Genomic DNA, 26,837 nt, shown 5'->3' on the forward strand with positions numbered 1-26,837 from the left:
AAAATACACTGCTTATTTATCCAAAACCTGAAAAGTTATTGGAAACATCATCTTATAGTAGTTTAGTTAACTGACAGATCATACACTATATATTGAATAGAAAGCCAGTCTTGTATTCAGATCCTGCCTCTGGCACATTCTAACTTTGTGATGCTTGGCAAAGCAATTAACCTCTTGGTGCACTCAGAAAACTCTGAGCTTATAAAATTGCAGATGCAATATTGCTCTATATTGCTAGAGAGAGAGATTTCCTCACCAGTGAGTTCCCAATGTCATTAAAACCTTATGTCTTCTTTAAAAAAAAACAGAAAGGTCATTAGACCACCAAATTTGGGGAGGATATAGGATAGATCTGCACAGTAGAAGCAGAAATGGGGAGATTATGGTCTGTAACATTGGAATTTGTATTCACATTAAGGAAATAACAGACCCTAGGAATCTTAGATTCAGCTGTTTACTCTCTGCATGTCTTTGGTCAAGTCACTAAACACCTTTGACTGAGTTTTTTTTTTTGTTTTTTTTTTTGCCTCTGGATAATATGGGGGTTGAATTAGATGTCCTCTAAGGTTCATTCTAATTTTAAATTTATGATCCCATAGCAACACTATGATTATTGGAATTAACATTGTCCTACAATTAAAACTCATATATTCATTGTTCCAATCATATCTTATTTAAATGTCTTTTAGACTATAACCATTCCTTATACAATTTCCTTGTATAATTAATGAATATAATAGCTTTTATGTATAAAATTTAGGGCATTAAAATTTATTGAAATTTGTAACACAGCCAAATCTAACTTTTTAAAAATCATGTTAACTTTCAAGTTCTTTGTCTGAAATGCATTTTTGGTCTCTGAAAAAAATACAATAAAAGACAAAACCTGCATAGGAGAAATGATTTAGGATTTGAGATCAAACCCTAGGTTCTAATACTATGCCTGCTATTTCCTGCCTATTAACCTGGGACAAGTCATAGTACTTCCCTGAGCTTCAACTTTCACTTCTGAAAGACTATATATTTGTAATATATTTTCTTTTCTTAATTTTTTTGTTCATTTTAAACTTAAATGCAAAATGAGAAAACAAAAAAAAGTCCACGTACATGACAGAATATGAGAGGTTTCAATATAAAACAATGAATTTCCATTTCATTCCATTTACTTTTATTTTTTGAAAAACTGTATAATAAATATGAAACATTGTTTTCAAACCCAGACCAACTCAGCTTTTCTGTGCTTCCTTCTAGGTTTTCTTTTGTTCTCTGATGTGTAATATATATATATATATACACACACACAAGTTCACATTATGTACACTTCCACTTTTTTATCTTTACTTATAGCCCCTCTATTTTATCTTTACTTATAGTTCTGAATCTTGTGATAAAAGATTGAATTAAAACTAGAATGATTTTTAAAGATAGCAAATCTAAAAAGCAGCCCAGAGAGGTTTAGCGAGTTACCTAATGCCACAAAGTTAAATCATTGTACTGTTTTGCTCTTTGAAAAATATAGCTGACAACTGATGAGGTAATGGATAGAATGTTAAATTCAGAATCAAGAAAATGGATTGAAATCCCACCACTGATGGAACCACAGCAACCTAGATTTGGGAGCTATCACAATGGCAATCTAATCTAAGCTATTCTTAAACAAAAATCATTTCTGTATCATTCTCTGCAGTTGATCATAATATACTTTTTGTCTTTAATGTTCTCTGGATTATTACAGATGAATAAAATAATTTTTATAATTGATTAAAGATGTAAAAATTACAGATAAATAAAATAATTGGAGACTTGGAGACTTGCACTGAGGAAGAACCTGCACAATCTGAAAGCACTCCATTTTATTTCAGAGGAATTCTTTGGTGGGGGGGAACTAAATATTTAAGATTGTTTTTCAATGAACATGCCACTTAGAAGCCTTTTTATTTTCAAGATTAACTCCCACTGTTCCTTCAGCTAATCCTCAAATGGCAAGATACTGGGCCTTTTGCCATACTGGCCAACTCTTCTTGTAGAGCTCACAATTTCTCAAAATCCTCCTTTAAAAAAATCTGACTTCTCTACTTAAACATGATGTTTCACCTATGACCTGATCAGGGTAGAGTTGAGGGAAATTATCACCTCTTTGGTCTTGGACATTATATACCAGAGATCCCATTAGCTGCTATTTTTAGTTTGGTGGGTTCTCATTTTATATATTTACTCCTATGGAACCTTCAACCCACTAAAGCACCTAGATCTAATCTCAGGAGAGTACCAATCTCAGGAGAGAGACCTCTGGTTAAATGGCAAATAATTTACTCATATGAATCTCTAAAACTTAAAACTATTTCTCAACCCACAATGTCAGAACACATATAGAATAAACTATACTCCAAAAATTAAAAAAAAGCTCCAGATTTTGAAAAGCAATTTTTTCATCTATATTAGAAGGCATACTATTTTTCAGAGAGAACTTTAGATTTCAGAAATGAATAAAATATAAGATCATAGATTTAAATCTGAAAGAGATTTTTAAAACCATTCATTCTGATTCCTTTTTTAAAAGGTGAACTAACAATGGTTTTATTTATTTATTATTTTTTTTTTGAAGACACACAAAACTTATTTTTAATGGAAGCACTGTTATTAACTTTAAAGTTTGGTTTAACCCAATTTCTAAAACAGAATCAACTTTTGGAAAAGATATATATATATATATATATATATATATATATATATATATATATATATTTTCAAATATCGCTTAATGAAATTTTTAAAAAAAACTTAAAGAAAAAATATAGTAAACCTACTAAACCCCACACAACCCCATTTATTCATTCACACACACACACTCTTTCTCACTCTCTCTCTCTCTTACACACACACACACACAGACACATGAAGCTCTTATCAGAAAATCCTACATTAACAGAAATACAAGGATCACATTCTAAAAGGTTCAGTGCATTCAGCAGCAGAGCTGCCAATTCATCTTAAGTTGACTTTCAAAAAATAACACCCCAGAGAGTTCATCAAAATATACATTTTCCATTTTCTTTTTAAATTAAAATAATAATTAAAAAAAACTTTAAAGAATTCACAATCAATAGAATGACTAATTTTAGGATCATCTAGAGGAAATAATTTAAAAGGTTCAAGATGGCAATATGCAGGCAAGAATAATCTTCAAAATTCAGTTTTCTTCCAAACAGTGTAAAACACCCACAATTCCATGTATGAGGGAACACATACTATTTCCTTTGAAAATTCAACTGGACGATAAAGTCAACTAAGTTGTTCTTCATAGAGATTCAAGGCTTCAGTCAAATTGATACAGTTCCCCCTGTGTAAAGTATTTTCCATCATGCTTCAAAACTTTCATTGAAAAATCAAGAATGAGTCTGAGAAATTCCCACGTAGAATCTTCTTCTGGAGATGTAGAGATTGGAACAGCTGTCTGATCATTAATCACATAATCAAACATTCTCCCTTCTTTGGCATACCTCTCCAGTACTGGAATACAGTCTTCTATGAGAACCTTATAGCACTCTCCTTTAAGATTGTCTAAGACATCTCCACATGTTTTACGCATGTATTTCTTACATGCGTCAATCACCATTTGGTCAATCTCTACCATAGTGACCATCTTTGGTTTCAATTTGACTATTTCATATAATATACCCCCATCTCCACCCCCCAGAATCAGCACTTCTTTGTCAATATAATCTTCCTTCCTGCTACCCATTGTGGCCTGTGTATATGCCAAGTCACTCTCTGCCAAATTGACATCTCCACTGAGGATAAGGATATTTCCAAAGTGCTTCGAATGCAGAATTTTAATGTTCTGATAAGGTGAATCTTCATCATACACAACTTCATCTATGGCATACTCCACTAGACGTCCATCAGCTGTAGGCCAATACTTATCGATCTTGCCTCCTCGTGCCAAAGCTGGCAATCCTTTTAACCTTCCAATACTACCCTGACACAGTTCTTTCATTCTTTCTTCTAATTTGTTTAGTAGATTGTCAATTTCTTCTCTTCCTTTCAAATCATTGTTGTAACTCTGTACATCCATCAACACTAATCCATGTGGATAAATTCTCAGACTGGTGAAACTGCCATTTTTGTTAATATAGGTTGCTCAATATCCATGACCTTCCCAAGAATGAATTGTTTCTGTCATTGCCTGCTCTTCAAAAACAGACTGTAGACCTTTAAGAATGGCATCTCCATCAGCTTTCGCACTGAGCTGGAAGTCGAGGGTGTTGTGTTGTGCAGCTGCCATGATGAGGTAGAGCCCAGTGCCATGCCTGGTGGAGGTGGCTGCGGCTGCTGCTGCTGCGTGTGCAACGGAGCGCACGTGTGTGTGAGCACGCGTGTGGGGATGCGTGTGCTTAACAATGGATTAAAAAAAAACTTTTTCAAAGTCACACAGGCTAGTAAGCATCTGCAGTGGATCTAGAACACAGGTCTTCCTGATTCAAAAATCTACCAATATGTCTGCATGGATAAATATTTAAATTCAGAATCATCTTTTTAGTTCTGTCTCTATATTTTAGTTATTTCTACATCAACACTAGCCTATATTGCTTTCTATTATATATATATATATATACATATGTGTGTGTATGTATATATATATATTATTTTTAGAAAATATGTATCTAAAGATGTAAAATAACTTGGGGAAAATCAAAGGCTGCCTTTACTCTCCCAGTTAATAATAAACATAGGTTAGCGATGATGTAGTTCAACACTCTTTAGATAAGAAAGGTGAATGTCTTTATCAAAATGACACAAGATAAGAATCAATTGACAATTACTTACTTGTACCTATTGTATATAAGGCCTTCTGTTAGGTATAACAATTATTGTTTTTAAGTCATTTCAGGCATATTTGGCTCTCCATTTTAGGATTTGGCTTTCCAATTTAGCATTTTCTTGCCAATGATACTGAAGTGGCTTATCATTTCCTTCAGCTAATTTTATAAATGAGAAAACTGAGGCAAACAGATAAGTGATTTGCACAGGATCACAGAGATACTATCTCAGACTGGATTTGAACTTAAGGACTGGTGCTTTATGTACAAATACAAAATTAAATAGTCCCTGATGTCAACGTGCTTATATTCTTTTGAAGAGCCAAGTCACACCTAGCAATTCCAATTCTAGACCTGTATTCAGAAGAAATCAGAAAAACAAGAAAGTTACACATGTCCCAAAATATTCATAGCAAATCTTTTTTGTAGAAGCAAAGGATTGGAAATTGAATGGATGCCCAAAAATTGGGGAATGGCTAAATTAAGTTATGGTACGTGAATTTCATGCAATATTATTGTTCTATAAGAAATCATGAATGGTTGGACTCTAGAGAAGCATGGAATAAATTGCAGGACTTGAGACTGAATGAAGGGAGCAGAACCAAGAGAACATTCTACTCATTAACAACAATATTGTGAGATGATCGATTTTTATGGATGCAGCTGCTTCAACAGTTCTGATAGCTAGAACAACCCTATTTGATCAGCCATGGATAGTGCTATCCCCATTCAGAGAAATAAAAACAAAACAAAACAAAACTATCAAAAAACTCTTCAGAATCTTAACACTTGCATTCAGTGTTTTTCACTAAAGAAAATAAATTTTTTTCTATGATATAGAAAAAAATCTTCAAGAGTTACACGAGTATTAGAAATGTTCTTGGGGAAAATTGGTTAATTAACTTCATATCTGTGCCAGGATGGCCCTTGGACAAGAGACAGTATTCTCTTGAAGTGTCTGTATGCTAAGTACTTTGAGCTAGGAAGAAACTCTCAGAGCTAATACACTGATGACTTTGAGAAACAAGGGGATTAAATCCATTCCATGATGAAATATCAGATCAAATTTTTGTGTAAATGGATTTAAATTATTGAGGGATTCCCCAAATACTGACCTAGATGTAGAAAGAGACTCCTTTAAATTTTTGTGTAGAGGCTTCAGTAGAAGAAAAAAAACATATTGTCAAACTAAACCCCCAAATTAAAATTTATTTCAAATCAACCAAAAAGCTATGAATTATTTCTTTGCAAAATAATTTATTCACAGTTTTTTTGCTCCTTAAAAATTGTTATCTTTCTAACAGCAAGTTACAGATAATTATAATATTCTAAGCCTCTGAGGAATTTGAAGCTTTTAATTCATGTACTTGGCATATTATGTCTTTATAATGACATTCAAAGACACTGAGTTCAGCAGTTTTGCCTTTTTTCCACTCTTTCCCCATCCATTGCCTTCCCAAATAGTTTGTGTTTTATAGGGCAGTTCTCCTCTTAATGATTCTTAGTCCTCTAATAGCAACTAGTTCTGCCTTCCATAGGAATTCTACTTTAATCTTTAAATTCTTTAGCATTTTATTAACTGAAACTTAAAATTATACTAGACATACCTCAAACACCTAAACATATACATGCAAATAGGGGTGTGGAAATTACTTGTGATTCATTGTCAAAAGAGTATTAACAGACAAATGAAATTGAACTAATTTTTAGTTTTTCACAAAAAGATCTAGGAAAAAGAAAATCCAGACTTTTTCAGCAGGATCAGTATTAAAATATTCTAACATTAGTCTTTGAAAGTAGGACACATCTCTATAATTTCTAGCTCTTCTTTTATGTCACAATAAATTTCTTTTCTTGAATTTAAGAAGTCAAATTTGAATGCTATTTGAGGATCAGAGGATCCTAGAATTATAGTCCAAAGGGACTGTAGAAGAAATCTAATATGATTCTCTTCATGAGATAGATGAAGAAATTAAGGTTGAATGATGAAGCAGATTTCCTAAGGTCATTCCCAGATGGAGATAAATAATGTGTTAGCTTTTGCCAAACAGATGATTTGTGATTCAAAAACATAAAATATAATAACTCTGAAACTTCACTGTAGTTGATTCAGGAATAAAAATATTTTCTTGTGTAATTTTTGTGGAAAAATTTGAAATAAAAGCATTTTATGCACACTCTACAAACATTTGTAAGATCTTTAGTGATACCTTAGGTGGAACAATACAAAAAATCTTTAGTCTATAAAATAAAGAGCATTAAGAATTAGAAAAATTTGTATTTTTAGTAATTCAAAAACATAGTCTTCCCCCATGTTTTAGATCATCTAAAATGAGTTTAACTCATAACATATTAAATATGGAATTCTTATAAAATGAATCAAATAAAGTTAATAATATTAATGATACCAAAGGATAACTATAATAAATATTTATTTATTAAATTAAGCTTTGCAAATTGATTTATAATTATCATTTCATTTTTATCCTCTCAACAACCCTGTGGTTTATATTATTATCTCAATTTAAATATGAAGTGAGGACAGAAGTTATGTGACTTGCCCAGAGTCAAACAGCAAGTAAATGTTTGAGACTTGATTTGACTCAGATCATCCTAATTTTAGGTCTGGTGAATGATACAATACTGAAATTCTTGCTATGAATGAAATCAAAGATATAGTGATATGACAGCTGAATATAAATATAGCATACAGGTCAACCTTGGGGAGGCAAAGAGATGGTGAAAATGGTTTCATTTTATGTCCAAAAGCAAACAAGAACATTCGTGAGACAGTTAATAAGCCTTGCAATTCTCATGATATATGTAAAAGATAAAAAAGATCTAAATACACATACTTGTAAATAGTACATTAATTTTTGTGGCAGAGCACACAGAAGTGGAAAATATTTTATAAAGAACTTAAAAAAGACCTTTCAAATTAAATTACTCTACCCTTTAATATTCACTGACTTTCATAAGTGGGAATAAGAGAGTACAATGAAAATTTTTAAGACTATAAGACACAGGATCAAGAAAGAAAAAGGAAAAATAATTTAAAAGTATTCAAATCAAAGGTCGTACATCACTGAGTAAATTAATAAGTAATCAAAGATGATTTTTTAAATATTCCAGGTACTATGATAGGTACTGGTGATATAAAGAAAAATATGAAATTGTTATTGTCTTCAAGGATTCTGCATATTATTGGGGAAAAGGAATATACATACATAGGATCATTCAAAATATAAAGTCAATTTCTGTGATTATGATACTAGCATCTGAGATAGAGAAAGACTTCATTTAGGGTGGGCTTGAACTGAGTGTAAGGGTCAGAGAGGAAGAAGGAATACATTCCAGATTGGGGGGGAAGCTTTAAAAATGAACAGAGATGAGTGATACAGTATTTTGTGAGATAAATGAGAGAAGTCCACTTTGGATGGTCAATAGAATACAAAATGACGTATAAGGTTTAAAGAAATGTAAAGATAAGTTGGAGACAGTTTTTTAAATGCAAAAACTCAATGACCCACATGTACCTTTTCTTGATTCTATAAATATCTTCATGAGAATGATCATACATATATTAATACATTATTGTAACATTATTGAATATTGTATTATTGAATTATTGTATATGAATTATTTAATATGTAAAAGAGAATAGACTTTCACAACCAGTATTCTACAGTACACCTACGTTTTACAGTCACAGAAAATTGCACAGAATATAAGATTCCACTGCATTTACTTTTTGATGAGTCTCAAAAAGGCAGAAAACCAAATAGTAGTCTTAAAGATTCCCTTCAAACAAGGAAAATACACGTATTTAGATTATATAAGCTTTCTTCACTGATACAACAACAAAGCCAATGTTTAGTTAATGATTCTTTTATTAATGCTAAGTAAGAGATAAAGCAGAGAGATGCATGCTTGTCAAAAATAATTGACATCGTGGAGGATGTCCAGGATAATTCTCATGGAAGGATTGCCTACAAACTATAACGTGCTCCAAATGTTCCAGTTTTTAGAATTCATATTGCTGAGAGAATTGAGTCTGAGAATATAGCAAAGTTTACTATATAATATTGCCACAAAATAATTTAATCAACCATATATGAAGAAAAAGAAAACATGAGAATGAAAAATATGTAATTTCAGTAAATAAACCTATAGATGGTCACAAATCACATTAAGATATAAGGTTAGTCTACTTAGACATAGAGTCAAACTTACAAATAGACCATGAAATGGTACCAGAATTAAAGAGAAGGGGGGGAAAAAAGAGCTACACAGATCACTTTTGCAAATTGCCTAGTGCTTCTAAGGACCTTAGCTTTTTTAAAAGAAATATCTCTTTAACACTATTATCTGTGTTGATTGGTTCTCATCCTTCTCCATCAAAGAAGGTCAAAATGGCATCACTATGTTAGAGATAAATTCCAGTGTGTCCAACTGTGGGTGATCAGAGAAATACAGGCTAGGAATGCTCTACCACAGGTTGGGCACAAATTGTCCAAGTGAACATTTGGGGAGGGTACTCTAAACTTTTGTGTATCAGATTTCCTTTGAACTGCGTCAATTCTGCCTTCCTCATAGAGTGCAGCACCCTCACTGATGAGGGCATGCCATGCTGAGCAGTCCTGTGCCAGTGTCTCCCATGTTGCGCAATCAATTCTAAAATTCTTAAGAAAGATCTTCCGGATGCCCTGGTATCACTCCTTCTGATCCCCCTGTGAGCTCTTGCCCTGTGAGAGTTCTCCTTAAAATAGTCTTTTTGGCAAGTATATGTTCTTCAGTTTAGCAACATGGCCAGCCCATCTTAGTTTCACTCTCTGTAGTAACATTGGAATGCTTGACAGTTTAGTTCAAGAAAGGACCTCAGTGTCTAGTATCTTCTCCTACCAGATGATCTTCAGAATCTTCCTAAGGCAATTTAAATGGAAGAGATTCAGTTTCCTAACATGGAACTGGAAGACTGATCACAGGCATTCAGCACAATGGCTCTGTAGATTGGTAATCAATCTAATACCTTTGCTCTCTCACACTTTCTTTCAGAGACTCCAAAATATTAAGCTAGCTATAAGAATGCATGTGTCAACTTCTTTATTAATGTGTAGCTCCCTAGAAAGAACATTGCCAAGATAAATGAACTTATCCACAGTATTAAAAATTTCTCTATTTTGCTGTAATTAATGGTTCCACATGTGGCTGGTGTGGTGCTAGTTGATGGAGTACCTGTGTTTTCTTGGTGTTAATTGTTAGACCAAAATTAGCAAAAGCACATACCTGGTCATATCTCAGCTTTAGAGGCTGCATTATGTGCACAATTATATGCAAATAGAAGATCATGTACCAAAACTCCCTCTACTTTGATTTTGGCTTGTAGCCCTTTCAGACATTTGCAAGTACTATCATTGCTGTAGCTGACTTTGATGGTGTATTCATATTTATTGAAGGCATGTGATAACATAACTTAGTTTTCTCCCTCAAAAGACTTTGTATCTTTAACAGCAATGTCTATATAGTAATACAATAAGATGGCTACAAATCAAAGTATGACAATCTCTGATAATTTAAAGGGAAAGTCATTCAAAATATATAGAGAATTATGGTGGATATATAGTTAGACTAGTAAAATAACATACAAGAAGGTATTCTTTTTTTTTTTTAAGTTTTTGCAAGGCAAACGGGGTTAAGTGGCTTGCCCAAGGCCACACAGCTAGGTAATTATTAAGTGTCTGAGACCAGATTTGAACCCAGATACTCCTGACTCCAAGGCTGGTACTTTATTCACTATGCCACCTAGCCACCCCAAGAAGGTATTCTTTTTTCTTTTTCAGGGTTTTTTTTTTTTTTTTTGCAAGGCAAATGAGGTTAAGTGGGGCTTGCCCAAGGCCACACAGCTAGGTAATTATTAAGTGTCTGAGACCGGATTTGAACCCAGGTACTCTTGACTCCAAGGCCAGTGCTTTATCCACTATACTACCTAGCTGCCCCTCAAAGAAGGTATTCTTACAGAAAGAATAATAACATGAATAAAATTGGGAGTCTGCATATTTATCATAGAATATTAACATTAAGGGTTCTAGAAATGGGTGTTCATAAATGTTGGGTGGGTCCCTTGTGAAGTATTAATGAAAGAATGTGAATGACAATCACCTGAAATGGGAAGGCAAGGATAATTTACATTCTTATCTATAAAAGCCAATGCACAAATAGACCAGATTATACAACTACTGAACCATCAATTTTATGTTATTCCATTGAAGTCTCCTAATAAAACTTTGAGGCTGCAAGGGGAATTATTTTACTCAATTTATGGCTCAACAAATGGAAGATTGAAAAATTGAGGATCTTTAAATAAATAATGTAGCAGAATTAGGATTTGATCTTTTACCAAATTTTTGCAATTTCTACTATTATTTCTATTACCTATTATTTTTATTTAGTTTTTGCAAGGCAATGGGGTTAAGTGACATTCCCAAGGTCACAGGGCTAGGTAATTTTTAAGTTTCTGAGGTCAATTTCAATTCAGGTACTCCTGATTCCAGGGGAGGTGCTCTATCTACTCTGCCACCTAGCTGCTCCTCTAATTACCTATTAGACAAATTTATATACAATGGTGATCCAATAATCATTTAGTTTCAAGAGGTATAATATATAGCAAAATCTACCAAAAGTTGTATTAAAGTGATCTGATATAAAGAATAAGCTGAATTTTGATGAAATTTAACTTCCTACAAATAACAATCACTCATAAGATGATAAAAATAGATGATGGAGGTATAAAAGATGGTTTACAAACAAAAAAGACAAAATACCCAATGAAATGGAGCTTGTAAAGTGCAGGCAACTTAGCCCAGAGAAAAATAGGAGAAATTCACAAACTGAAATGGTCACAGAAAAAATTAAGAGGAGAAATAACAAGAAAGGGATGGAAAATAGTGAAGAAAAAGTAAATGGCAACTTATAGAATGCCAGAGGAATAGATCAGGATTTCTATATTATTTCTCGCTAGGCACTGGAGGATATATATGCCTCAGGATTTCTGTGGAGTACTACTGGAAAAAGCCTAATTATTCTTTTTTTATATCATGGATGAGGCTACTGAGAATATGACTTAAAATATTTGATACACATACATGTGAATATATATATGTAAATATAGATATTTAGATATAGGTATATATAAACACATACTATCTCTATCTCCATCTCCATCATCTCCATCTCCATCTCCATCTCTATCTCTATCATCTCTATCTCTATCTTTATCTCTATCATCTCTATCATCTCTATCATCTCTATCATCCTCTATCTCTATCATCTCTATCATCTCTATCATCCTCTATCTCTATCTCTATCATCTCTATCTCTATCTCTATCTCTTATCTCTATCTCTATCTCTATCTCTATCATCTCTATCTCTAACTCTATATCTCTATCTCTATCTCTATCTCTATCTCTATCTCTATCTCCAACTCTGTCTCTATCTCTATCTCTATCATCTCTATCTCTATCTCTATCTCTATCTCTATCTCTATCTATTTCTATCTCTATCTCTACCTCTAGCTCTAGCTCTAGCTCTGTATCTATTTATCTATCTATAATATGTGGAATTCTATGAGGTTAAAAAGATCTAAGAGATAATCAGAATGCTTAATGAATAGGATCATCATATTTACTAAAATTAAGTAGATATACTTCTTTTTATTTGCTGTTCAATTCTAGGTTTCCTCTTACCTATCTATGGTAATTAGGATGCATCTTGTTATGAAAGTTCATTTGAAGAATTTTTATAAGGATTCTAGGAAATTATTCTTTAATCTTTTTACAATTTTTGTTATACATATATTTTGTTAATACTTGAAGCATCCTAGATTTAATAATACTCAGTCTAAAAATACCTAAATCCACAGAAGTGTTCATTAAAATCATAAAGTATGAATTATCCAAAATGCCAGAGTCTGCATCAGATTAACCAACAGGCAGTTTGAAATACAAAGCTTGTCTAGGGAAATTCCCCTCTGCTTAATGCCCAGTGTTTTCTTTGTTATGGAATTAATCCATCCATCTAATTATTGATTTGTTGAATCACTTTTCTTGTATCTGAGTCTTTGTGACCCCATTTTTGGTTTTCTTGGCAAAGATATTGGAGTGGTTTGTCAATTCCTTCTCCAGTTCATTTAATGTGAGGAACTGAGGGAAACCAAGTTAAGAGACTTGCTCAGGGGTATATACTTAGGCTGGATTTGAACTCAGGAAAATGAATCTTCCTAATTCCAGGGCTGGCAAGTTTTTCATTAATTGGTGTTATTTTTTAGTTGTGTCAGCTATGTCTGGCTCTTTGTGACTCTTTTGAGGTTATCTTTTAAAAGTTCTTAAAGTTATTTGCCATTTCCTTCTCCAACTCATCTTTAAAGGAGAGGAAAATGAAGAAGACAGGGTTAAGGTATCTGTCCAGGATCACATATCTATATGCAAAGCTGAATTTGAGTTCAGGTCTCCCTGACTCCAGACCCAGAATTCTATCTACTATGCCACATAGCTGCCTCTATTCTATCTCTATCTCTAATCTCTTATCTCTGTCACTCTTTTCCTTCCTTCCTTCCTTCCTTCCTTCCTTCCTTCCTTCCTTCCTTCCTTCCTTCCTTCCTTCCTTCCTTCCTTCCTTCCTTCCTTCTTTCTTTCTTTCTTTCTTTCTTTCTTTCTCTCTCTCTCTCTCTCTCTCTTCCTTCGTTCCTTCGTTCCTTCCTTCGTTCCTTCCTTCCTTCATTCCTTCCTTCTTTCATTTATATTTCTATTAATCATCAATCCATGATAACCTACTACATACATACACACACAGACATATATATGATGCTACATACCTGGGGTTATAATTTCAAAGGAAAGAAACAAAACAAAACAAAACAAAATGAGTTCAGAGTCACAAGGATCTTACATTCTAAATACAGCTATAATGATTCCAATTTGGACCTTCTCTCTTTAGGTAACATCTAAGACTTAGAAACTTTCTTCAATCAAAAAGTCCAAATAAAGTGTTGCTTTCAGTCAATGACCTGATGAAATAATTAATTTTAAGCTGTGAAAGACTATCAATATTTTAATGCCAATTTTAAGGGTGTTTACATTTTTAACACAAGTTTCAGAGAAGGGAATATATAATTCAAAAGAAAGATTATCTAGTCATTCACTTCCATTAAACACTGAGTAATATATATTGGTAGAGATATCATTTTGACATTATTTAATTCTGGATGTGAGGTCTTTAAAATATTATGTTGTATAGAATTAAAGAAATTATAATGCAGTAGGAGACCCTTTTCTTAACCAATATAACTTTGGTAAGGATAGGAATATTCCTATAACTTGGGATTGATTTTGAAATATACAAGTTTAGCCAGACCATCAGAATATCTTTTCTAACCTCTCAGATACTCACATTTTCAGGTTCTGTTCAAGAGAAACATTCCTATCACCAGAAAATTACTATACAAAGAGGGGTTAGAAAATAATAGGTAACATAACAGAAGCTGAAATATTATCTTGATAGAAGTAAAGTCTAGATTATCTATTAGATCTTTCCAATCTATACCTCCTTTTATTAAGATAAATGATGGATAAGGACATAGGTGACTTTTTTTTAGATTACTTACTCCATTAAACATTTAATATGAGTCTTTTTTAGCCTGGACTAAAATGTCCAGATTCCTATCTTTCACTGACTTACATTGTGAACAAATAGGAAATCTGCAAAATTCAAAATCAAAAACCTCCATAGTCAAAAAGTGCAAACCACTTGAGAGAAATTCTGAATATGAATTGAAATCTCAGTAAAAGACTAAATTTTTCTGAACACAATTCATAATATTTTAATTTTTGTAAAGGTGGTTAGGCTAATAGGAATACAGTGAAAACCTGGAGTGGAGGAGGAGCCAGTTTGTTCTGATCTACAGCAAGCTGTGCCTTGAAATAAATCTAAAGTATTGTATGGTTAAAACAGCAAGAGAACAGTTTAATTTCCCATCAAGTCACAGTTTGGAGTGCTCCAGAGCAAATGCTCTGATTGAACATTTTTGTTAGATGCTGAAATTTCTCTTCATGCACATACAAAGCAACATGATCAAACAGCATGCATAACCCCTAAGGGTTATGTAGAAAGGATTTTCATGTGTTTATCAACACATATGAGGAAGTTGATCTGTTTTCATAGAGGTATGCAATTGGGAAAGTTTCTACATATGGCACAAATACACACACATACACACACACACACACACACACACACACACACACACATATATATCCTTTTTTGTTGTTTCTGTTTTTCTACCAGAAAGAGAAAATGCACAAATAGCTTGATCAAGGGTAATTACTTGTAAAATGTACATCCACAAGTATTGAAAAATATAATTTTAATAAATTCTGGCTTCAGTGATAATCCATATCTATACATAAATATATATGAAATATATGATTATGAATGTATCTATAGATATAATATGTATATAAATATATGTGCATAAATGTGTATAATTTTGTATATTTTCTAGTGTCTACTATGAAATAATAGACACTCAATAAGTATTAATGAATTTATCATAAATCAGGAAATAGCAACAAATATATTCTTCAAAGAGATGAAACTATATGAAATACTTAAATGCCTTTCTGGCACCTCAAGCAAACTCTAAGATTCTGAGAAATTAGACACATTGTCAAGGGTGCATGACTTTAGTAGCCTCTCCTTTTTCAGCTACCTTGATAATCAATCCGTCAAAACTATTCAAAATGATGATGTCTCAAGCACAGCTGGCTTCCAAGTATATTTGGTTTAAATAAAGAAGCTGTTTCCCTCAACAATATTGAAAATATTTCAGCAAAAAGGTAATACAGAGAAAATAAATAACTATAAATCAATAATTCCTTATGAATATTTTAGCATCTCAAAATTTTATTGAGAATAATCACACCCATAGAAGTCTAACTTACTGATGTTTTGAGGAGGAAGCAGACAAGCTTTTGCAAATGATATTCTATGGCATAATGCACAATGTTTACAATCACACTATTGGCCAAAAGGGCAGAGAATATGAGATTATTAGACTTATAATTTGCTGTCTTTGGAAAGAGAAATTATTTGGGAAATTATAAAACAAAGTTTTTTCTTCCAGTAAGATGCACCTCTCATACATATATCAATTTCATGCAAGATTTCACAGACCATGTAAAAAGAAAGATAACTTTTTTCTGATAGTGATTATTAATATTAAATGATTTCTGAAATATGAAGACCTATTGACCATTTGTATTTCCAGTTTCATAGAGGATGTTTTATGCAGATTACAAAGTAAAGAGTGATTCACTCTCTATAGTGAGGACCTCCAAAGGCTCCTGCTTGCAGATAGATGATGGTTATGATTATGATTATCATCAAGCATATTCTAGAACCTAATTGACATCTTTATTGAAAGGGTTCAGTCAAGCTATGTATGCACACAGAATTTAGCAAATGGATAAGAAATAAGAAGTTTGTTTTTCAAAAATTGAATTCAGAATAATGATAATAATTATGTTTACCTTTCATTTTTTTTTTTTAGGTTTTTACAAGGCAATGAGGTTAAGTGGCTTGCCCAAAGCCACACGGCTAGGTAATTATTAAGTGTCTGAGTCCGGATTTGAACCCAGGTACTCCTGACTCCAGGGCTGGTGCTTTATCCACTGCACCACCTAGCCACCCCCTATCTTTCATTCTTGAAGAAGATCAGGACATCAAGGAGGTGATGCAGTGACAAACGCATGAATTGGATTTGATTAAGGGGAATGCTGTGCTAAGTCACCAACCTCACTTTCTTCTCCAGAGCCATCTGGATCCAGTGACAAGATATATATGGATGACTGACTGGAGTTGGTCCCAGATGTAAGGCAATCAGTGTTATGTGACTTGCCCAAGCTCACACACCTAGTGAGGTTCAAGTGTCTGAGACCAGATTGGAACTCCTGTCTTCCTGACTCAAACTCAGTGCTGTATTCACTGAACAACCTGGCTTCACTGGATTCAGAATAAAAGAGGAAGAGGAAGAGGAAGAAAAGAATATTCTGGACTGTTTTGGGGGAAATTAGTATTTTTTATAAACCCAAGAATATTCCTGAATCAAATAAATCATCTTTTCAGAGATGATAATTATTTTTGAGAGTATTATGATATACAAGAATTGATACTGAGGAATCATCAAATCACTCGAGGAAGGCATAGAACTGAGAATGGGTATAATGAAAAATATATCATAAGCAGTGATTTATAGATCAGAAGTAGAGTAAAATGCCATCATAATAATATATGACAGCAATAAAATTGACTACCTTATAATAACAGAGAGAAGTTATTAATGGTCAATTCACATGTTTAAATGCTATCTGTGCAATATGAAAATAATTATATATATATATATATATATATTTATATCTACACGTGTATCTGTGATTGCATTTACATAGATTTATATATGGAAAAAAATCACCTTAAAGTTTTATTCAAACTTTTCATATAAAGCAATATTATAAAATTTCATGTGTTACTCAGAAAATTAAAAACATGATAACCATTTCAAAATTACAATTATATGGAAAACCTGTAAAGAGTAATAATTTTGAGGTGGAAAAACTTAGAAAATTTTCAGAGTTAAAGAAGTTTAAGGTAAGAGAGCCCAATGTCTTTTTTTCTATGAGAAAATCAGTATGAGAAATGGATTAAGTTATTCACAAAATCTTTGATTAAATTACTGCAAACATAAATTTTCTATATGTCTCCCTTGCATTCCTCATTTATTAGAAAGGTTTAATGGAAAAATAGTGGTTTAATAAGAGCATTAATAAATATATTTATGCAAAAGGCATACTGAATTTAGTACCCATTCAGCATTGTCTCTGATATTTACAATCTTGCACAAACATAATTGAGTAATGGAATCATTACCCTGAGAAACTTAGTTGCCAAAGAATGGGTTAAAATTATACTTATTCACAGGGGTGGCTAGGTGGCCAGGTGGCATAGTGGATAGAGCACCAGCCCTGGAGTCAGGAATACCTGAGTTCAAATCCGGCCTCAGACACTTAATAATTACCTAGCTGTGTGGCCTTAGGCAAGTCACTTAACCCCATTTGTCTTGCAAAAAAAAAACCCTAAAAAAATTATATTTATTCACTAAGGCAGGCAAATGAACTTAAAACTTTTTAGAAATGTTTTTAAAACATTTTGAAACAAGGAGTTTCTGGTTAAATCTAAATGAAATTGAAAACAGTTAATCAGAATACCATAATTCCTTATATTTTTCAATTAATAGAAATCTTACTAACCACTTGGGGCCATTTAATGAATGAATAATATTGATTCACAAAGGGCCAACTTAGTGAGTATCTATATGCTTAGTAGGAGCAAGATGTTAACTTAGAAAGGAAATATATAGAGTTTCTAAGTAATTTTAACTGTAGAAGAGTTGCTTTTGCTAGGAAAACCAATTATAATAAACCACAGACATCTGCAAAAAAAAATCATCCTCAAGCTAATGCTAAGAACTGCTGAAGAACTTAGGATAAGGGGTACCTGAATAAGTGATTTTTTCTCATTCCTAAAATATACACAGGATCACAAGCAGAAAACAAAATCTGACCTAAATATCCTAAGATGGTCATTTTAATACCATCTTAAGCATTATTATTCTCTGAAAGTTTCTTTTTGACTATTAATACTATTCAGAATTTCTAGATGAACTTAATTTTGGGTTAGAAGGAAAATTAGAAACAATCTACTCCAACTGTTTTATTTTACATATGGCAAGCTGATGCCTAAAGTAAAGGCAAGTCAAATGATTTTCCCCAAATACAGGAGAGTACCATGGGAATAAACTTTTATAAGTGAAGTTAAAAGTCCATTGTTCATATTTTGCCTCAGACACAGTGAGTGACTAAAAAGCAAATCACTTAATCTCTCCCAGCTTCAATTCTCTAACTAGTAAAATGGGGAAAAAAATAATACCTACCTCACAGGGTTGAGGGGGCTAAATTTAATAACAAATAATGTAGTGGTATCAAACTCAAAGAGAAATGGGGGACAGATAAACTGAACCAATATTAGATGGGAGTGTTGTTTTTTTTCTCTCTTAATAAAACTCACAAGTCCAGGGCCCCTTTGACCAATAGGTCACATGTGCAGCTCAGTTCACTAGAATTAGGAATGCTTTTTTCTTGTGACCAAGAGATAAAGTTAATAGGTCTCAAATGGAAGGGCAATCTACTTGTTAAAAAGTGCTGTAATTTGAGTTAAGACATTTTACATAAATGATCATTTTCACTGATTTCAATTTGTTGTGGTTGCTGTTGCATTTATTAATATGGTCCCTTGATAGGTACATATTGACTAATAGGTTCATTATGTTATGACATGGGCTATGTGTATTTTTTTGAGCTTGTACAATCTTGGCCATCTGGAATTCATAAGGAATAAATCTTTCTGTATCTTGAAATTTCTGGAAATCTTTAAGTATCAATTTTATGGTGTTTAAAACACTTTACATTGACTTTCTTTAAAAATGGATGACAATCTTCCTTACTGTCTTATACAATGTACTTTTGCCCTTTTTTATACTATTTGATCACCATGAAAAGGAAATACATTGTCAGTCCTAGAGTTCATTAAAGTCTTTGAGAATTTTGCTCCCAATTTTATTTCTCTTCATGCATTTACTGTCTATTCAAGTCACTTGGTCTGCTAGTTATTCCGAAGACAAAACATTCCATCTCTAGATTTTGCATGTTGTCTTCTATGTCTGAAATGTGCTTTTTCAAAGAAAAACCTATAGAATTCCATTTCCCTTAAAGAACAGACCAAGTGCTTCCTCATATCTGAGAATTTTCTTGGCACTTTCTCTTCTGTGGAATTAGGAGCCTTTCCTCTTAATTTTTTTTTTCATTTTCTTGTTTGTATACTCTAGGATCCTAGTGGATATAAACTTCTTGAAGAGAGGGATTATTTGATTTATCTCTTTGCCCTAAAAAATTCCTTGCATTCCGTAAATGACTTAATTATTGGCTAAAATGAATTGGATTGAATGGACTATTCCTATATGTTTCTAGAATGTTTAATTTTCTCAATTTTCATAGTTGTCTTTAGCTTTTCTTTCTTCTCTGGAACACCAGCAACCTATGATCTCTATGAGCATTCTTTCAATTTGGAATATCTGAACCTGATTCCCTGAAGTGCTTAGTAGCAAAAAAAAAAAAAAAAAAAAAACACAAAAAAAACCCACCCCAAAACCTCTAAAACACTTCGAGGAATGAGGTTAGACTTATTTTCAGGGAGATGACCTGGAAAGAAAGCAGCAAATGTACAACTTCTCTTTCAAGTTAAACTGCAGTATTTAAAATGTAGTCTAGAGAGAAGAGATGGGTATTGCTATTTAGAGACTACTAAGGGTAGCCAGCGAAGCAAGTACTTGGTCTTGTTGGTATTGGAAACTCCATGCGAATATATAGCCCATAACTAGTTTTTGGCCCCCATTAGTACAAGATTCCTACATCTATTTCCCTTATTTCTTCCTTTGCCATCACATTTTTAAACTGTCATAAAATGGGCATGACTTTCTTCCCTCTCCTACTTCAGTCCTAATTTTTTCTGGAACTAGAAACCAAGTGATTCTAATGAACTCTCTAGAACTGCTGAAGAATTTGAATGTTAGTAAAGAACATGAACATTTGTACTTGGTCCTTGCAATTATATTGAAGACATTTATTCATTCATTCATTCATTTATTTTTTAATTCTTGCTATTGGCTATGCTCTAAATGTATAATGTTTCTGGTTAACATTTCCTTTGCTTTAAGTATATTGTGAGGCCAAATTAGATTTTTGTCTTGAAAAAAAATATTATTCTAGAGGATACCATGTTCAAGTCTTAGAATGATGATTCTATTTTAGATAAACAGAATTTTTTTAAAAATCTCTAAATTGAAAACAGAGGCACTGAATTATAAAAATTTTTATGTATAATTAATCACCACATTCAATGCTATTTTGACTTTACATAAATGTCTGTTTTGGAATTAAGTGGTTTATATTGGCACTTTATTTGCTGTAACCTATTTTGTTTGTGAATGCAGGAATGTGTTGTCATTTTTAGTTGACTCAGTCCAGGCAGGAAACTCCCCCCACTACATCAGAGCCCCAAACAAATAATTACTGGTGGTCTCATTATAGCTTTCTTTTTACTGTCATAATGAATTTTTTCTTTTAACAGACTTCTAGGTACATGAGAAATAAGGACTAAATATTTGTCTGACATAAACTGAATATAAAGCTCTTGCTGAGATTACCACTCTTTTAATAGCTCAGCCTATTCCTTTGTGATACAAAGGTGGAATTGCAAAACTTTTTTACGGGAAACACCATTTATACATATAAAATACTTAAAGTTTCCCAGGGGATAAATGCATGCTAGAGGGAGGGCAGAAGAGCAAGATTTGGGGTTTAAACTTCAAACATGTACAGACTAAATGGGGAGGTTCTTTTGAATTAAGCCTGAAACATTCACAGATAATCTTCCAAGATAACATAAGAGAACCAAACAAGTCTTGCATTCATCAGAACATTTTCTTTCCCTAAAAAGTCATGGGTTTTATTCTAGTAACCTGGAGGTTAACCCACTGTGCTCTTCTTTAATGAAATCCTCTTGCAGTTTCAATCAATCTTACAGAATTTATATTCATATCATTATTTTTCCTCCTTCATTCCTTCCATGGCAGACTGATAAAAAATATTGCTTTAAGTTAGCAACTGCTTAGAACAATAAGACTTTTAAAAAATGTAGCTTTGAAATATAATGCGTTTTTATTTGGCTTGTATCACTCATTTGTCTGAATGCATCATGCCCTTAACTAATTTTGTCTGCCAAAAGTTATCTGCTATTCCATATCCCATCTTCCATCCTCTTTGCCCCATTCTTTCTTTAACAATAACTATTTTGGGATCTAGATTTCTCAGAATATTCTCTTATTGATTTCAATTACTTTTTCTCCTCATAAACCATAACTTGCTCATAGGAATATGATACTAAAGGGGCAATGGGACAGATGAAAATAAATAACACAAACAAATACCAAGAAAACAAAATAATGTTGTTTTTAGGGTTTTCATGTTGTCCTTGTTTCTCCTAACATCTCCAGTGTCATCCTGTTGTCTCCTCCTTCCATGTTTTACCAGACACTCCTAAGGTAGGAACATCTTATATTCTGCACTTTTTTCCCCACCACTATGATCAATATTTAACAGTTTGATGTCATAGGAAGGTAGTCCTTCAAATCCAACTTGCAACAATCTTTCCAGACTTATTTCACATTACTTGTTCTTTCAGACTCCATCCTCCATTCAGGCTAACCTCATGAATATTCCAAATGCATGGACATTTGATTTCCTACCTCTATACCTCTGTATATTGTACTCCAACTCTAGAATATTCTCCTTCTTAACCTGTGCTTCTTGGACTTCCTAGTACACTTCAGCACTCATCTCAAGTAAAACAATTTCCTAAAAATGAGGCATTTTCTTTCTCCAGTTGTTGGTACTTCCATCTCATCCCTTGGTTTCTATTTTCATATATAAGATATTTTAGATATATTATATAACTAGATAGTTGATTTTATGTGCATTTTATTAATTTTTGCCAGTAGAATTTAAGAAAAGGCCAGCATCATTTTCTCTTTAAGATCTGAAATTATTTGATTCAATTTAACTGAAATGCAAAAAAAATTTATGTAATCCAAGTCTTTTGTTTAACTTTTAATAATCTGAGGCTCCACTTCTTCAAGTTCCTTATACAGTTTACAGATAATCATAACTAAAACTTAAATCCAAATCCTCTAATTCCAGAAGTGGATACTTTTCTCCTCTATCATACTCTTTTCTCCTAGCATCCTTCTTTGTACCAGATTGTTTGAGCCCATTACTACCTTAACATTAGAAGAATGGGGACCTGGGAGAGGCATGGACAACACCCTACTGCCAAAAACAATGAATCAGGCTAAGGCTGATCCCTTTCTTTTTAACCTGAATTGGATTTTAATTTGCATATAATATGGATATGGCAGGGGAGCATAAGTATATTCACCCTATTTGTATTTAACTTCCCAATTGCATGGCTTCAGCTAAGTTACAGTGAGATACAGTGAGATCAAGTATAGCTAGCAAATCTTGTAGCATAAGGAAAATGTTATTTTTGTCTAATTCTTTATTTCCAAGGAATGCCCTAGGCAGATACCTATAGTTCAGTGGTTCTTCATGTGTATGTGTATGTGTATGTTTATGTGTGTTTGTGTGTATGTGTGTGAGAGAGAGAGAGAGAGAGAGAGAGAGAAAGAGAGAGAGAGAGAGACACAGAGACAGAGACAGAGACAGAGACAGAGAGACAGACACACACACAGATAGAGACAGAGACAGAGACAGAGACAGACAAAGAGACAGACAGATAAACAGAGATGGTCCTCTATAGTAGCCTTGGAAATCCTTTTTCAGAATTTTTTTTTCATTGATGGAATGAAATGCTACATTTCAATTACAAGATACTGAAAATAAAGATGTACAGTTAGGTCTTAAGAGTTAATAATAAATCTCCTAATATTCAAATTCATATTTTGAAAAGTTAAAAATTCCATAAAACATAATGAATTATTCCAGACCAATGGAAACATGCAGTGAAAATTTCAATAATGTGACCATCTAAACATTATGTTACCACTTTATGCATAAGGTGATTCATTATTTACACTAAATAGCATCTTTTCATGTTTTATTTTTCCTATTCAACTTCCTAAACCCTCTCAAATATATATAATATCTTAATTTTTGAGTTTTTGGTCCTGAGTTCCTTTGAAGTTATGTTTTCCCATGTCTGAATTTGGAAATACATTGATTGAAGAATTCCTGCACCTTGCACCTTATGTGCTCCTAATATGTCTCATCTTGGTATATTATCTGCTAAACCATGAAGGGGGGTATGAGGAAGAGTGGGAGTAGAAATTGAGGAACAATAGAAATGACTGTCAATTAACAAAAATTTGACATATTAAAAGGAAAATATTGTTTTTCACCAAATTCCTTAAACAACTACCTTATTTGCTGATGTTTAGGACCACTTGTCTAGAGAAAAATCTAAGTGTGACTTATAGGTATCTAATTAAACTTTGCTTCCTGAAAATCAGCTATCAGTTTGAGTTTACTGAATACTTTATTAATAGAAAAACATATCCAATCATACTATTAGCATTAGTTCTGATATTTATATTATGGTACTTATTTTTTGGCTTTAAAAACAAAACAAAAGAAATACAACCTACTAGAAAGTTGAATGAAAGGCCAGATCATTTTTTTTTCCTGATGAAACAAATAGCAAAATGATCTCATTTCCATGTGACAGAAAATTCTCTTTTCCCTACAATTGCTGTGCTGTGATGTAGAAAGGCCATAAAATCAACTCAGGACAAGGTTTCTGAATTTAACTTCAGTCAAAATTGGTGAAATGAACAATGTGGCTACAATACAAACAAAGTGGGAAAGAATATAGACAACATGACAGAAGTAGATAACAATGAATCCCAAAATGGAATTTATTAAAAGGTTCATAGGACTGAGGAATTTTACATTGTTTAGAAGCTGTGAAATGCTTAAGGACTTTTTTTTTGAAAGGGAAAACTCATTGAGGGAAAAATTCTGTACTGGTGAGAGATGAACAAGTCTAGAGATATGCCTTCCAGGATGTACTTTTCATGTTATTCAGAAATTTATATGCATGCATATGAAGTTGAAAGATTTTTCAGGCAAGAATTTTCTTATTGTCCTTAAGGTGTTTCATCTTTCTCCCATATGACTGACTGAATGCATTGCCCTAAAAAGATTCATGCTCATCTTAAGCCATGGGGAGATAAGAGAGGAAGTGATTCCTGGGTGTGAGGGGTTGATGGGATAGAATTGGAGAATAAAGTTTCTTCTTTAATTAGAAAAAAGAAAAAAAAACTAGAATGAGAGTGTTGGGTAAAGGGAGAGATGGGAAAAGTCACAAAATGCTTTGTATACTTCTTTTATTATGTGAGAATCTAGAACAATGCTGGATTGAAATTCTGGAAAATTCTCATTATTATCATCATCATCATCATTAATAGCATCTTAAGTTTTAAAAGCACTTTACATATATTAATTCATCACATCTTCTTAATTATCTATGATATGGGGCTATTGTTGTTTCCAATTTATTAATGAAGACAGTGAAGCTGAGAAACTTACCCAGGCTACATGACCAATATTTGTTTAAAGAAGGATGTGAACTTGGATCTTTTGGAGTTCCAATTTCAGAACTCTACTTCATCATATGATTGTTTTCCACCTCCTGATTGCATAAATCTCCTGGCTAAAGGCACATCAGAAACTCAGACTATACTTTCAATACTTAAATTTGCTAAACAGATTTGGACAAGATACATGTGATAGGGCATTCCAAGATCAACCTTATGCTTCCAACTGAATTCTGAGAAAGGTCACTTATAATTTCTATGCCAAAGTTATCATGTTATATCCCCCCAAATATTAAAACAAACAAGAAAAATCCTTTAAGATTAGATCTTTTACAATGTAAAGATTATCAGACTGCCTTCTCTGGGGGGAAGAGAAGGGAGAATGGGGAAAAAAATTGTAAAATTCCAAACATTATAAAAATCGGATTGGGTAGAAAACTACTTTTGTATATAATTGGAAAAAAAAAATAAAATATTTGTATTAAAAAAAGATTAGAGCTTTCATCTATAAAAACCCAAGGAGGTGGGTGGCTAGGGTGGCATAGTCTCTGGAGTCAGGAGTACCTAAGTTCAAATCCGCCCTCAGACACTTAATAATCACCTAGCTATGAGGCCTTGGGCAAGTCACTTAATCCCATTGCCTTGCAAAATCTTAAAAAAATCAAGCTATGTAGAAACAATTTATAATTTTTAAGTTGATAAACTGGAAAGAATAGCCACACACAATGTAAATAATTTAAACATTTTCTAGCTGTCCACTTAAAGGTCTATGTTCTTGATTTCTAAACTTCTTTAAAACTCTACATTTCTCTACAATGATTTATCTGTAATACTAAAACAATGTATATTTCTCTCTACTCCAAGAAATACTATAAGGAATATATTTTTGTATCATATATATATATATATATATATATATATATATATATATATATATATATATAACCCACATAAAATATGGATGGATGTATGGATGTATGCATGAATATATTACTGTTCCCGTGATTGCATTAGCGTAAGGAGCTCCAATTGAAGAACTTTTTTTTCTATCCATGGAGATTGTTTTTCTCTGACATGTATACTATAAGAAAGTTCCCTGGGGCATTAACTTGCCAAGGGTTTAATCTACATCAGAAATGGAACTTGAAAACTAGCCTTCTGGACCCTAAGGTCAATTCTCTATCTACTATTTTACACTGCTACTCAGCTTTAATCACAACATACTATATTTAAAACTAAAAAAGCAAACAAAACCATTGTATCAAAAAGAATGTGATATCTAATTCCAGAATCAACTATTCTTTAGACATCATTGAAAAATATTTTAAATCAAATTTGGAAAAATAATTGTTAAAGAATGTATCTTCACATATGTGATAGCATACAGACACACTAATCAGTTTTAAAGGTAGGTCCTGTAAAATAAATGCATTTCTAAACCGTTTTAAATTATGAAAGTAATGACATTTGTGAACAATAAGGCAGCTTACCATGGACTGATTGACTTTCCAACTGCCTTTGGTAGGAAAAAGAACCATGTATATATTTGAGAGGCATCAAGGAAGTAAACTTTATTTTGTTATTTCAAAATAAAAGAGCTTTTATTTATATTTTTGATAAACAGAAAAAAATCAAGAAATATTTTGGATAACAAACCTCACCCCTTTCAACAAAATGTCTA

The 26,837-nt window shown here is 32.6% G+C and overlaps 1 protein-coding gene and 1 pseudogene across 4 annotated transcripts in view; both read right to left on the reverse strand.

The window, feature by feature from the left end:
• The window catches only part of LRP1B (LDL receptor related protein 1B), a 2,479,914-nt gene that overhangs the window by 1,702,941 nt on the left and 750,136 nt on the right, over positions 1-26,837 (reverse strand). The window lies entirely within an intron of this gene.
• On the reverse strand, positions 3,104-4,572 carry LOC141522126 (spermine synthase pseudogene; annotated as a pseudogene).

Source organism: Macrotis lagotis, chromosome 1 (assembly GCF_037893015.1).
Source record: "Macrotis lagotis isolate mMagLag1 chromosome 1, bilby.v1.9.chrom.fasta, whole genome shotgun sequence".
NCBI lineage: Eukaryota > Metazoa > Chordata > Mammalia > Peramelemorphia > Peramelidae > Macrotis > Macrotis lagotis.